Source organism: Carassius auratus, chromosome 40 (assembly GCF_003368295.1).
Source record: "Carassius auratus strain Wakin chromosome 40, ASM336829v1, whole genome shotgun sequence".
Classification (NCBI taxonomy): domain Eukaryota; kingdom Metazoa; phylum Chordata; class Actinopteri; order Cypriniformes; family Cyprinidae; genus Carassius; species Carassius auratus.
In genome coordinates this window covers 1575738-1588476 of record NC_039282.1, presented here as the reverse complement: position 1 = coordinate 1588476, position 12739 = coordinate 1575738, and the positions used below count along the sequence as shown (strand labels likewise).

Genomic DNA, 12739 nt, shown 5'->3' with positions numbered 1-12739 from the left:
ATGTTTCATCTCAGAATTTGAAGTAGTTAACATTGCAAGAAAAAAGATTACAGCGGTCACGTCGCAGCGCAACAGCTGAAGACTCTCTTCACCAGAAGTGACAAAGCATTCATTGAAAATCATTTGAAAAATTGTTTCTATATGTCATAAATAGATTGCAGCAGCAGCAGTTTTCTGTCTGGGATTTATCGTGTTGCGCTGCTTCACATCCAGTGTAGACAGCATCACTGGTTATAATAGACACTGTGTTATAGTTACTCTTTTCAAAGACAAAAACAAACAATCTAGTCACTGGTTTATGTTCTGTTGGGCAGTACAAAAACTAACAGCAGTTCGATTATTTATTATTTTTTTCTAAAATGGTTATAAAGGGTTGACTTAGGAGGGTGAGCCATATTTTTGTGCAGGATTTATCTGTTACACGTTTCAGAAAAATGACTTGCGAGTATCAGGAATGCATTTCATTATTTTCCTAAGGGTGTCAAAATTTCAGTCAAGAAGCACATCATTCAGCTTTAAGTTTTATTTGTGCTGGCTCTGTCAGACTTTCGTCCGAGGTGCAGGTTCACTATAGCACAATTTGCTGAAGTGCTCTTGAGAAGAGAGTGTGATGGCAGATGTGTGGCTGTAAGGCGGCTTTGAAGCAAGACATGAGTACTTCAACAGATCAGTGGATCTCCTGAACTCCTCTAAACCTCCTCCAACTGAAGCCGCACAGGAACTCACAGCTTTATGAATGGACTATAATAAAATGTCTTTGATGCTCACTCTTTTCCTTTGACTTTTGTACTTTTTTTATGCACCAACTCCCAGTGATGTATATATGAGTATGCAATGTGAAGGGTGTCTGGGAAAAGAATGTGTAACGTGTGAGTTTCAGTCAAGTCATTCTCGTTTATAGCTTATTTTATACAATGTGCATCAGTATTTCTCAACCTTTATACTTAAAGAATACCATTCCTCTCCGAATCAATACTGCAAGCCTCCCGCCCCGATTCTTGATTCCCCGAAATTCTTGCCGCTCCACTCTGCTCACACACTCTGCATTCTACAGGCAATGTATATTCTATAGGAACACATTAAAAAAGCCTTGTCTACATTTCTCTTCAGGAAGACTGACAGGTCAGTGCTTCATACATTTCAGTCCTCGGATGGAGGCTGTCTCCTCTCGGAGAAATCGGTCCTGCAGATCTGTGCTTGGGCCCGCCAATTAGAAATAATTAGGCAGTTATTGCAGTCGCGAGTCTTTTTAAGTGCACATATAACAACACAATGACGCTGATTAGTGGGCTCAGAGTGAGCACGGCTCAAACGGCCAGCGAATAATTCTGCCAGTGATCACAAAGCCATTGCGTGCCTCAGTACTTCACCTTAACACATTTCAAAACGCCACTCAATTAATCCACCATTAATTGCAGGAAGAGCCCAGTTTACCTCGCTTCGTTTCTAATTATCATCTTATGAATAGTTATGTTTCTAATTAATGTGTTCATTAGGCAGGATATTTTCTTTCAAAGTCGTGCTCGGAGCCAAAGATTCGGCATGTGCTCTCAGAAGCCTGGTCAGCCAGACGGTGAGGCCGTTCTACTCGCACTGGCTTTTATTTGACTACATTCAACCTCCTAATTGGCATTTAAAATGCAATTTGGAAGAACTTCAAGAAGGGCTTAAATGGGGGCTTAAATAGCTGGAAAGAGAGACTAATTTATTTTGTATTAGTTTCCAATAGCGGTGGCTTGAAAAGGAGGCAGCCGCCACATGCAGGTCTGAATAGGATGAAATAAACAGAGCTCACGGTGAATGAGCAGCCAGCCATGACTTTAATTCCCACAACTCAATGCTCTCAATGGATGCCCACATGATGGGCAGAACACAATCATTTCTTCAAAGGTTAAAGGTTATACTAGCAATCATTGTAGGGACTCATGAATTTCCACACATAACTATGAGTGAAACCTAGTGTTGGAAAGCACTTATAGATTAATAATTCAGCATCTAATGATAATGGGCCTGCAACTATATTCAGTTGTTACTTGACCATTTAGTGCTTAATTCTGTCCTGTACACACACAATTTAACTTGACGACTGATAAATAGCCAATCAAATCACTGCACTGAGAAACCATATATATATATATATATAAGGGGTGTAACGGTTCACAAAATTCACGGTTCGGTTCGATACGATTCACTGGTGTCACGGTTCGGTTCGGTACGTTTTAGATACAGCAAAAAAAAAAAAAATTGGCAGATAAATTTCCTTGATTTTTAAAAAATGTTTTATTTATTAAAACTAACAAAGTATGTTTTTTTTTATTTTTTACCCTGAACAATGATGGAGCTATTCTTTATCCATCTTCTATGGTGTTTTCTTAGCAGCATACTGTATAAAACAAAAACAGCTCCTTATAAAAAAAATGAAAATGTTATATTGTTGTAGTAGTTATGAACAAATACAAAGATTTAACTTTTTATATGGAACTCTATAAGTCTTTATATTGAGTGTGTTTTTACTCAATTGGTTCTCTATAGGTCTTATGTTTTTTGGATCAAAGCAGGAATTACGGTCTGGCTGAAATGGGCTCGTGAAGGAATATTGTAACGGGGCTCATTTACATTAAGCATGTTCTTAAAACCTGCCTTTTCCACTACAGAGTACGGAGTAAGCGAGCGCCTGACTGAGTAGCCTAACATAAACATATAAGTTGGTGTTTTTTTCTTCTTCGGGGGTCTCAGGGGCGTTACCTGTTACGTCGTTTTGGTTATTGGGCTACCTTGATGAATGAATATCATTATAATTCACAATTTTTTTATTTATTTTCCAAATATAATTAATTAGTCCAACGAACCATTCGGTACATAATGCGTACCGCGTACCGAACCGAAAGCCTCGTACCGAACGGTTCAATACGAATACATGTATCGTTACACCCCTAATATATAGATTTCTTAAAATTATTTTCTTTTACAAATCCAGAGAAATACAAACACTAAATACTGTGCATCCCCAAAATATACATTAATAATAAAATACATTTAGTAAAAATGACCTTCAATTATCAATTTCAACCAGTGAAACAACTGAAAACATTATTTTTATGTGAACTGCTGAAATGAGAGTGTTGAACTGACCTCTCTAGTGTGTTATTTTAGCCTTAAGAGGAGATTAAACAAAAGAGCACAAATAATTTAAAAAAGAGACTTTGCATGTTTTTTTTTTGTTTTTTTTTTGAGAAATTAATTTAATCATAACATTGCTTTCAATAATAGCCAGCATATTCATCTTTCATGATCATTTAAACTTTAAATTATGACACATTATAATGAGGAAAGTGCTGAAACCTGAGATCCCAATGCAGAGAGAAAGGAAGATGCTTTGGCCATTTTTATTTAGCCTTTAATGCATAATTTATTAAAGTTCAATTAACGAAGAATCATTTTAAATTGGTTAAAAGCAAACGCCAAAATGTGCACCCTTGGTATGAAGACAGAGTCTGTGGCTAAAAATAAGCAGGTGAATGTTGTGTCCATGTGTAAGGCAGCGCTGCCCAGGAGAGACTGATAGATGGAGAGAGAGAGAGAGCGGCGCTCGCGGCTAGACCCCTGCCATGTCACTCACTTACACCCCTCTTTGGTAAATAAAAGTCTCTGACAACAAAGGCCAGCAGCGTTTGACTAGCTTTAGATGAGATAAAAAAGCGCGCACTTGGGACAGAGGGAGAGAAGAAAGAGCGAGGAGGAGGAGAGGAGAGCGGTCTCTTAGATTGAGGATACTAGAGCATGTTTAACACACACCTGAACCATGCCAGAACACACATGTTAAAAGAAGCTTCGGTTTGCATTGAGTCTGCTAATGTGCATGAGAATACTGTCAGGTCCCTCTCTGGAGCGACGCCAGCGTGTTTAGGAGGGGTCATGGAGAGAGACGTTAACCCCCACTGTGAGCCCCAGGAGCAAAGCACAGGAGAGATCCCACAGAAAAACTAAAAAAAACTATGGTGCATGCAATTGTTGATGTCTGAATCAAATTCACAATACGAATGGCAATTAACATCAGAACACTTGGTTTTGCAGGTATTGATCACCTAGTTGTAAAGGCAGTAGTAGAGTCATTATTTCTTATGCATGCATCTTTTGAGCTCTATAACTACATGTGCTGAAATATTTTTAACGTATTGTTATACTATTATACTAAGAAATATGCTCTGGTCAAGCTTAGACACTTAAACTTCACCAAGTAAAGCTTTTTTACCCAGTGGCAAAACAATGGAAACCCCTGAACCTGTTTAGTAGTCTGATTAGTGTTCTTGAAAGGAAGTCTACAGCAGCCCAAATCAGACCTGGGGTTGTTTCTCTGCAAAGCTTTGGTGCATCATCACAAGCATGACTTCCTGATGAAGCTTATAGGATGCAGTTAGGATGACTGTGAAAATCACAATACTGGGGCAAAAAGTGTCCTTTTTTTGTTTTATATTTTGAGCAATCACATGAGCAAGAGGAGTATTTTTCACACATATCAGTACAATTGCAAATGTTTTATTGATTTTATACAACAGTTAATATATATATTATTGCTCATAAGTTCCAGAAATCTGCGTCATTGATTCAACGACTTGAAAGTCTTAAGTTCTGAATGAATCAGTGTCTCCCTCATTGAGACTCACAGGCTGTTTTAGTTTGGACGCTGAAAGTTGTTTTTTTTTTTTCATAAAAAAAACTATAATCTCTTAGCATTATTTACAATATACAAATGCAACTGCGGTGTATGTGCATTCAAAACTTAAATATTTATATTTATCAAATCTCAATTAAGCATTGTCATAAATAACCAGTACAGAAACATTTTGTAAATTGGTATGCTAGAAGTAACATAACAGAATAGTACAGCGTTTTATATTTAAAGAGCAGATTTATCTTTTATTTTTTAATTGTTATATAAAAAATTGTAAAGGAAACTAGCTGTATAGTGTATATATTCTGAAAATACATCTTCGAGTTTTCTGATGAAGAAGAATATCAAAACTCAGAAATTGAAATGAAGAACTTGTAGAATCCTAGGACAGCAATAGATGTCCAGTTACTAGCAAACAGAGAAGATAGCTCGCTTTGTACTGACTGAATCCAGTTACACAGAAGCTTTCCGTCCTCCAAACCTCTCGTCCTCTCTGTAGGTACGTCTCATGTCACAGCCTGGACACGTCAGATTGTGATGCATCCAAAACAGCGATTACACCGCTTCTGCTGTTTAAAACACCACCAAACCAATAACACTTTGTTCTAGAAAGTCACTCAACGTCACGCGAACAGAGCAAGAATGAGGCTGATCTCACAGAGTCACTCTCAGGTGTTTGAAACGACTTAGGTCATGGTCGAGCTTTAGTTTTTAACAAGATTTAGTTGTACTGAATCATGGACATGTCGCAATATGTATTCTGTTATGAGGTGGTTGATGATACTAAGCCCTATTAAAGCTGAGGAGATCGTTCCCAGCATGCATTAGCTGCTGATCTTGATCAAAGCAAAGGTAATAAATATTCATGTTTATTGGTTTATCAGTTACTCAAGTCTTTTTTACATGTCAAGGTGCAAAGAGTGTGGAGAAGAGCAGAGCAGGCTGCTGAACAGCACATCAGAATCCTCACTTTTTTAACTTTATGTGTGTGTTTTTTTTATTTATTTATGGGAGCCAAGGAGTGAAATATGCCCAACTGAACCGCCCTAATCTTCTTTCCCGCAGTATTTCCATGCCGCAGTTATTGTTCTCCTTCTCTGAATAATATCCTCCACTCTTTTTCTGTGGGTCCTGTTCTTTTCTTCTCTTTCCCGTTCTCATATTCTCTATCTGGTACGGCATTTGCTCATATCCTGTCAGTGTATCAATCAAAGAGAGCTGTCCACTCAATTCACACCTGATTTCTCAGTCTGCCTCCTCCCAAACGCCGTTATTAGACCCAAACCGGTTTAAGGTGACAGTGACAGATCGCAGGCCCGACCCAGGTAACCCGCTTCGCTCAGCCTTCACTGATCAGGCTCAACCGGAGAGAAGGGAAATCCAATAACATGCCTCAAACTAAAGAATACAGCCAAAACTAATACGAGCACGTCTTACTAACCAGGACTTTCATTTGAGTCACTCGTAATACAGCTAATGGTTCATTCAAAACCTGCTCTAGTGCTTTCATTAGGCTGATCACACACAATCTTACAATTTAGTAGTTTTACAGTCAGCAGTAAACAATGCAACTTACAGATAAAGTGCACATTAGATTTTTTTTTTTTCTCTCTCTCTTCTTCTTTTGTTTTATATGTTGTAATTGTATATTTCAAGTGTTTTATGTGAGGCACCATGTAAGCTTAAATTAATTACCCCACGGGGATCAATAAAGCTCTAAACTAAACTAAAAAAAAACTAAAATATGTTTTATGACAGGCTAAACCCTAAGGACCATATGTTTCATACTGAACTTAAAGATGCTGAATGAAAATGGTGTCACAAATCGAAATATGGTCACACTTTAGTTCGGGCACCAATTCTGACTTTTGATTGAGATTCTTCCCACAATAAACTCCTAATCTGCTGATAATTAATATTTAGTGAGGTAGTTGATAAGTTTACAGTGACGGTCAAACGTTTGGGACAGTAAGATTTGTATTAAAATACACTTTGTATAGGGCTGTTGATTTAACTCGTTACTCTAATCACTGGGTGATGTAGACTAAAGGTTATATTCCACTAAAATAAAAATTGAGTTTTTGCTTCATATTTATATCATGTGATGTAGTTAAGCAATATCACATGAGCAACAGGTGCATTATCACATGCTGTTTTTGTCCCAAAAAACACTAATGCTAAAGTTATAGTGTTTTTATGCAACAGTTTAATAAATAAGAACTTGTTATATTTTTTTGTATATAATATTGTACATTTTTGCCAATGGATAAATTACCTATTAAAGCCACTGCAGAACTGTTATGCATCTGTAAGTGAAGATCGGTCTGCATTAACAAATCATGTGATCCAATTATTCAACGGCCCATTCTTAAAGAGAGTCATTTTACTTCATTCCTGAATGAATCAAACGAATGAATCAAACGAGTCAAGTATGAATCAAATGAATGAATCAAACGAGTCAAGTATGAATCAAACGAATGAATCAAACGAATCAAATTAATTAATTAATGGCCTATTCTTTAAGACATTCTCCACCACCCACTGAAAGTTGTAGTTTTTCATTTAAAGTACAATTTCATTAAAAAAAAAATCATATTTCCACACTGTTAGCAATTGATGTAATTTTTACAATAAATTTTACAACAACGCACTGTATTCATGTTTTTGTTGTAAATGCAAGTGCATTATGGGAAATTAACGGACAGTCCTGTAAAATTATTGTAACTACACTGTAGAAGCATTTTTTTACAGCAACCGCATAGCATTGTGGGATCGCTGCTGTTTGAATTTTGAAATTACGCGGCCAACGGACGGTACTTTTTGGAAGAAAGAACATGTCTCAGGTATGTAACATAAAATTTGTTTTATAAGTCTTTATATATTAATACTGGTGATCTGAGTGAGTGCTGATTGTTTCATTTGGTATAATTCAGTGGAATAGGGTGAAGTTAGTTAAAATCGCGTCTTCATACTCGATCCAGATTTACATCGCAAGAACTTTACCCAGAAACTATGGACTTTGAGCTGGAACTCGGTGTGCTTCCACCGCAGCTTCCATGATCTAAATAAAGTTCTGGGTAAAAAAAATGCCCCTCAGAAAGTCCCTGCTCGCGAGGTACTTGTTCAAAGGTAACGTTACTGAACTTTCGGGAGTGGCAATGCAGCATTGTAATTTCAACCGCCGTTTCTTTTGATAATTTTTAAAATATTACTGACATCGTGTCATGAAAGGTATAACGTTAGTGTTTTAACTATTTCAGGCGAGAATGTAGTTGTTTAAAACTCAAATATGCGGTTTATTTATAAAGAGTGCGTCTATTAAAAAATGTGTTTCGCTGATGTCGGAGACGGTCAACTCCACGCGATCAGCGGGAGCTCAGGGATCATTAATCCGTCGGGAGCACTCTCAACTCGGGTAGACATCTGACATTTGCCGCTGGCTGTGATGTCTCTTTAGTGGTAAAGCATAAAATATAATTCGTTTTGGGTGAACCGAACAGGTAATCTTTGGTCTTTATTCAGTTAATCTTTTAATATGTTAAAATAAAAATAGGAGACAATAGGCTACTGTTTGGTATAATATTTTGTTTTATATAATGAAGGCCTAACGTTACACATTTCCCTGAACTTTATTTCTGCGGCTATTAATATGTTTAACGAATGAAAATGAGAACGAAAGGAGGCAGTGGTGTTTGATATCATATTTCGTCTTATTGAAATGAGGGGGGGTCGGTGGAAACGCGTCATAACTGTACCACGGTCATGAACGGTCAAGGCAGAAGGAAAAGACTGAGCGGGAACAGCTGTAGACCGTCCGCAGGATCAGCTGCACACTGGCTGCTAGATGGAACATATGTTTGCTTGCTTTAAGCCCTGTTAATAATTGTCATATGGTTATATGTCAAAGAAGAAAGGAAAGGCTGTAATTCAACATAATCCTATTGCATCCTTAAAATGCCTAGTCTAAATTAGGAAATAACTTATACATAACTTATTCTCCCACCTGATAAAATTGGTACTTTTGCCCATCCTGCCAATACTGCCACTCATGCGTGTGTAGTGAAGGGTTCTAGTGCTCTTTTAGTTATCATATTGTGTATGCATTTCAGGAGAGGCACTAAGTGCAGACAAATGGATGATATCTTTGGAAGGGACAACTGTGATGGGGCCCCACAACAACCTTCTGAATGGAGTGCAGCGACCTTCACTGTCTACATGTTTAACTAACAGTATCCTAAAGAGGCCTCAAACACTAAAGGTATGTTTAAACTGTTTGCACACTTATAAAGAAAATAGACTCTACGATATACTCTATGCATTGATGTCAAAAGACAGGTTTCCATCCAATTCCTTTGCACCTTTTAAGCGCATTCGTAGAAATTTGGCAAAGAAACCCTATAACTGGAGAGCATTTCCATCAGCTCTGTTTTGTAAATTAGAAATGGACAGGAGAGTAGTCATGAAACGCTGTGGGATCAAAACTTAAGGGGCAACTTAAAACAGCCGATAGAGTTGCAACAAATGTGCATTTATGTTGCATTTATTAGCAAGTCAATCCACATAAAAAGTTTTATTCACATTAGAATATTTTGTGAATTTGAACCGTTTCCATTCAGGATTTTTTTGTTTGTTTTCAAAATGTTAAAATGTGCATTAAAAAGCTGGATGGAGACAAAGCTATTGCTATTAAGTGTCTAACATAGAGTTGGTATTGCCCTGCAAGACATTTATGTAAACACAGAGAAGTCTGACAGACAGCAGTTTAACATTACAATTTTCATTAAGTCAATTTTGGGGGTTAAAGTCATTAGATGTGATTTTACTTTTTCCTTTCTCTTTGGAGTGTTACAAGCTCTTGGTGAATGAAGAAGATCTGTATAGGGTGGCCATATGCACCGTTCATACGGGACACGTCCCCGTCAGGATTTTAATATTGCCTAAAACATCCAGGTCGATCGAGAGCTAAAGAGAGCAGAACAGACAGCTCCTTAAGCTTTTGAAATTGCTCTCATATGTTTGTTCGTTCGTTTGAATTGAAGCGTCACTCTTAAACGCTGTTTCTTTAAAAAGGGAAACTACTTTGTTTGGCCTTCCAAAAGAGAACACGACTAGAAATCATGTTTATATCACATTTATAATGGGTTTGACATTATAATGAAATAAACATTATAATTAAATGTTTGTCTCGTTGCTTCGGCCGGACAGGGCACAGTATGTTAAGTGGCATAACATTTCAGTCACATTATAGATAGATTGGATAGCTGGTCAATCAGAGCACACTTTGCTTTTCAGAACGATGAACTTTGTAAAAATCAACACGTTTCAGAAGGCGAGGAGAGGAGTACCTGTAGAGGAGAAACAATAATGTGTTTTTTTAACCTTAAACCGCTTAAACATTTCATTACACCAAATACACAAAATAATGTTCTTTTTAGCAACGTCATATGACCCATTTTGCAGACACTTTTGTCCAAAGCGACATTCAATTTACAGTGCATACAGTGACATTATATATTTAAGAAAAACAATGTAAAAGCCAATGTAATTCTAAATGTTATGTTGTTAAATGTGTTGATGTTAAATAAATACATCAACGTCATTTTTTTTCTACAAGCAAGTTTACTTTTTATGTTTTTTTTTTTTTTTACACAGTATTTATCATTACCTGATATGAAAACTTGTTTTTACTCTCTCTGTTTTCAGAGCTTTTTGTGGAATCAATTCCAAGATGTCAGCAAAGCAGAGAAGAGACGGAGGATCAACGCACCTGTCTGCACCCTATTAAGAAGGCCCCTGGGTTTTGAGTTGATGGGCTAGTATTGATGCCCACCCACACCCCACAGCTTCCCCAGTTCAAGACTGGTTGAGACCTTTTGTTATTTATTACCATGTTCCCCCTGATGATAGACTGTCTGGAAGTGAGCTAGATTCTTCAGTGAAACTGTAATTTTGTTTGTATGAAAAAAAAAGATAAAATACATTTGTAATATGTGATGTTGCATAGTGTGTTAATAATAAAAAATAATAAAAAGTTGCCATTGTTTTGGTTTTAATTTTGGAAGATGGAAAATTGCAGTATTTTATTATATTTAGAAATTACAATATTGTAATTGTCTCCTGTAAAATTACAGGAAATTCCTGGCAACTGAGTTGCAGTAAATTTAAATAAATTACAGCATTTTACTGTAATAATGCTACTTTAATCACAGTAGCACTGCTGTAAAAATACAGGACTCTATTGTATTAAAAAAACAATATATTACCTGTATATTACTTGCTGTAAATTCACGGCAATTAGTTGCCAGGAATTTCCTGTAAAATTACAATAAATTTTTAACAGTGCATATTAATAAAAACATAAAAATGAAAAACTAATTAAATGTACATTTCAGCCAAAATAAATGTAATATGCTATTAATTAGTCTAATTAAACAATCATGTGTAATTAATTAGATTCACAATGTGAATCCTAATCCTTAAACCCTAATACGTTACCTAAAACCAAGAGAAATAAAGCGATCCAGTGTAATTGATGATGAACCCATGACAGATGCAAGGATCTGTGTTTGATTTTCTAAACTAAACGCACATCAGCCTGCGCAGTGCCATCGTGTGCCCAATCTTTCATTATTTCCCATATTCTTGTTCCTTATCCATCAGTCTTCAAACAAATCGGAGCCAAACATGACCTCAGCAGCTAACAGAGAGCAAGAAAAAACCTCAGACACTAATAAATCTAGCTCTACAGCTCCAGATAAACTAAACAAACCAAACTCTGACATCATACAGACTCGCAGGCCATGGTTCTTCATCGCCGAAACTTTAGAAAACATTTGTCCTATGTAGTAATTGCTTTCATCCAAGTCACCTGAAGTGAAGCACTTTAAGGCTGATCGCTCGCTGCTTGAGATGACCGATCGAGTCACCTTCAGATGTTAGCTACTGTTTTCAACAGTTTTTAAAGGGGGGTGAAATGCTGGTTTTCACTCAATATCCTGTTAATCTTGAGTACCTATAGAGTAGTACTGCATCCTTCATAACTCCAAAAAGTCTTTAGTTTTATTATATTCATAAGAGAAAGATAGTCTGTACCGATTTTTCCCAGAAAAACACAAGCGGCTGGAGGCGTGACGTGTGGGCGGAGCTAAAGAATCATGAGCGCCAGTAGGCTTTTGGGTTGAGAGCGTTTAGAAGCTGTGACATTACCGTGAGGAAAAAAAAAACCATCATCCAAAACAAACCATGGCTTACAGTCAGATTCGGCCGTTTATTCATGATCCAGAATCAGATCCAGAGGCTGAAACTAAACGAGAGCAGCAGCAGCAACGACTCGCTCCGAGCGGGGCTCGAACCCGGGTCTCCGGCATGGGAGGGGACGCACTAACAAGGAGGCAGAGATATTTTAAGCAGTTTTACTCACCTGCGGTTCCAACACACGATCGTGACCCTTTTTCGTTGGGATTGCATCATCCTTAAGAAATAAACGATACGCAAATCCGTCGTCAAACTGGGCTTTGTTTGTAAAACAAGCATCTTCGAAATGCAGGGAACAAACACAAACACTTGCACAACTCCGTTGATGCTCTGTAAAAATAAACTCCATCCACTGGTCCCTTAATGCTGTTTTTCTTTTGGTAATCTGTGCAGGGTTGTCTTGCCCTGGCAACCAAAAACACACTTCTTTTGTGACATTTCTCGACGCTCTCGCTCTGATCAGTGAAGTCTGTTGTGCTCTCAGTGCTCTGCTATACAGGAGCGTGCGCTCTTCCGGCAGAAGTGCCTCAGGACCCATATAAGGAAATTCCGCTCCATCTAACGTCACACAGAGCCATACTCGAAAAAAGTATTTTTGGAACAGAAATACTCCTTCAAACGTACAACTTAATTTTTTTAACTTTGTCCATGTTTAGCATGGGAATCCAACTCTTTAACAGTGTAAAAAACTCAGTATGCATGAAATAGCATTTCACCCCCCATAGGGAAAGAGTTACCATCTGAAATGCTGGATCGGCACCCAATTGAACCCTTAATTCAATGCTGCTATAACCCTGTTAATCTGTGTCAATC

General features: G+C 37.4%; 1 protein-coding gene and 1 long non-coding RNA gene across 2 annotated transcripts in view; one reads left to right on the top strand and one right to left on the bottom strand.

Moving 5' to 3' along the window:
- Positions 1–12739, bottom strand: part of rsrc1 (arginine/serine-rich coiled-coil 1) — a 127676-nt gene that overhangs the window by 109866 nt on the left and 5071 nt on the right. The window lies entirely within an intron of this gene.
- LOC113058215 (uncharacterized) lies at positions 8816–10706 on the top strand. Its single transcript, XR_003277943.1, has 2 exons — positions 8816–8930; positions 10376–10706. It is a non-coding gene; the product is annotated as an uncharacterized LOC113058215 (long non-coding RNA).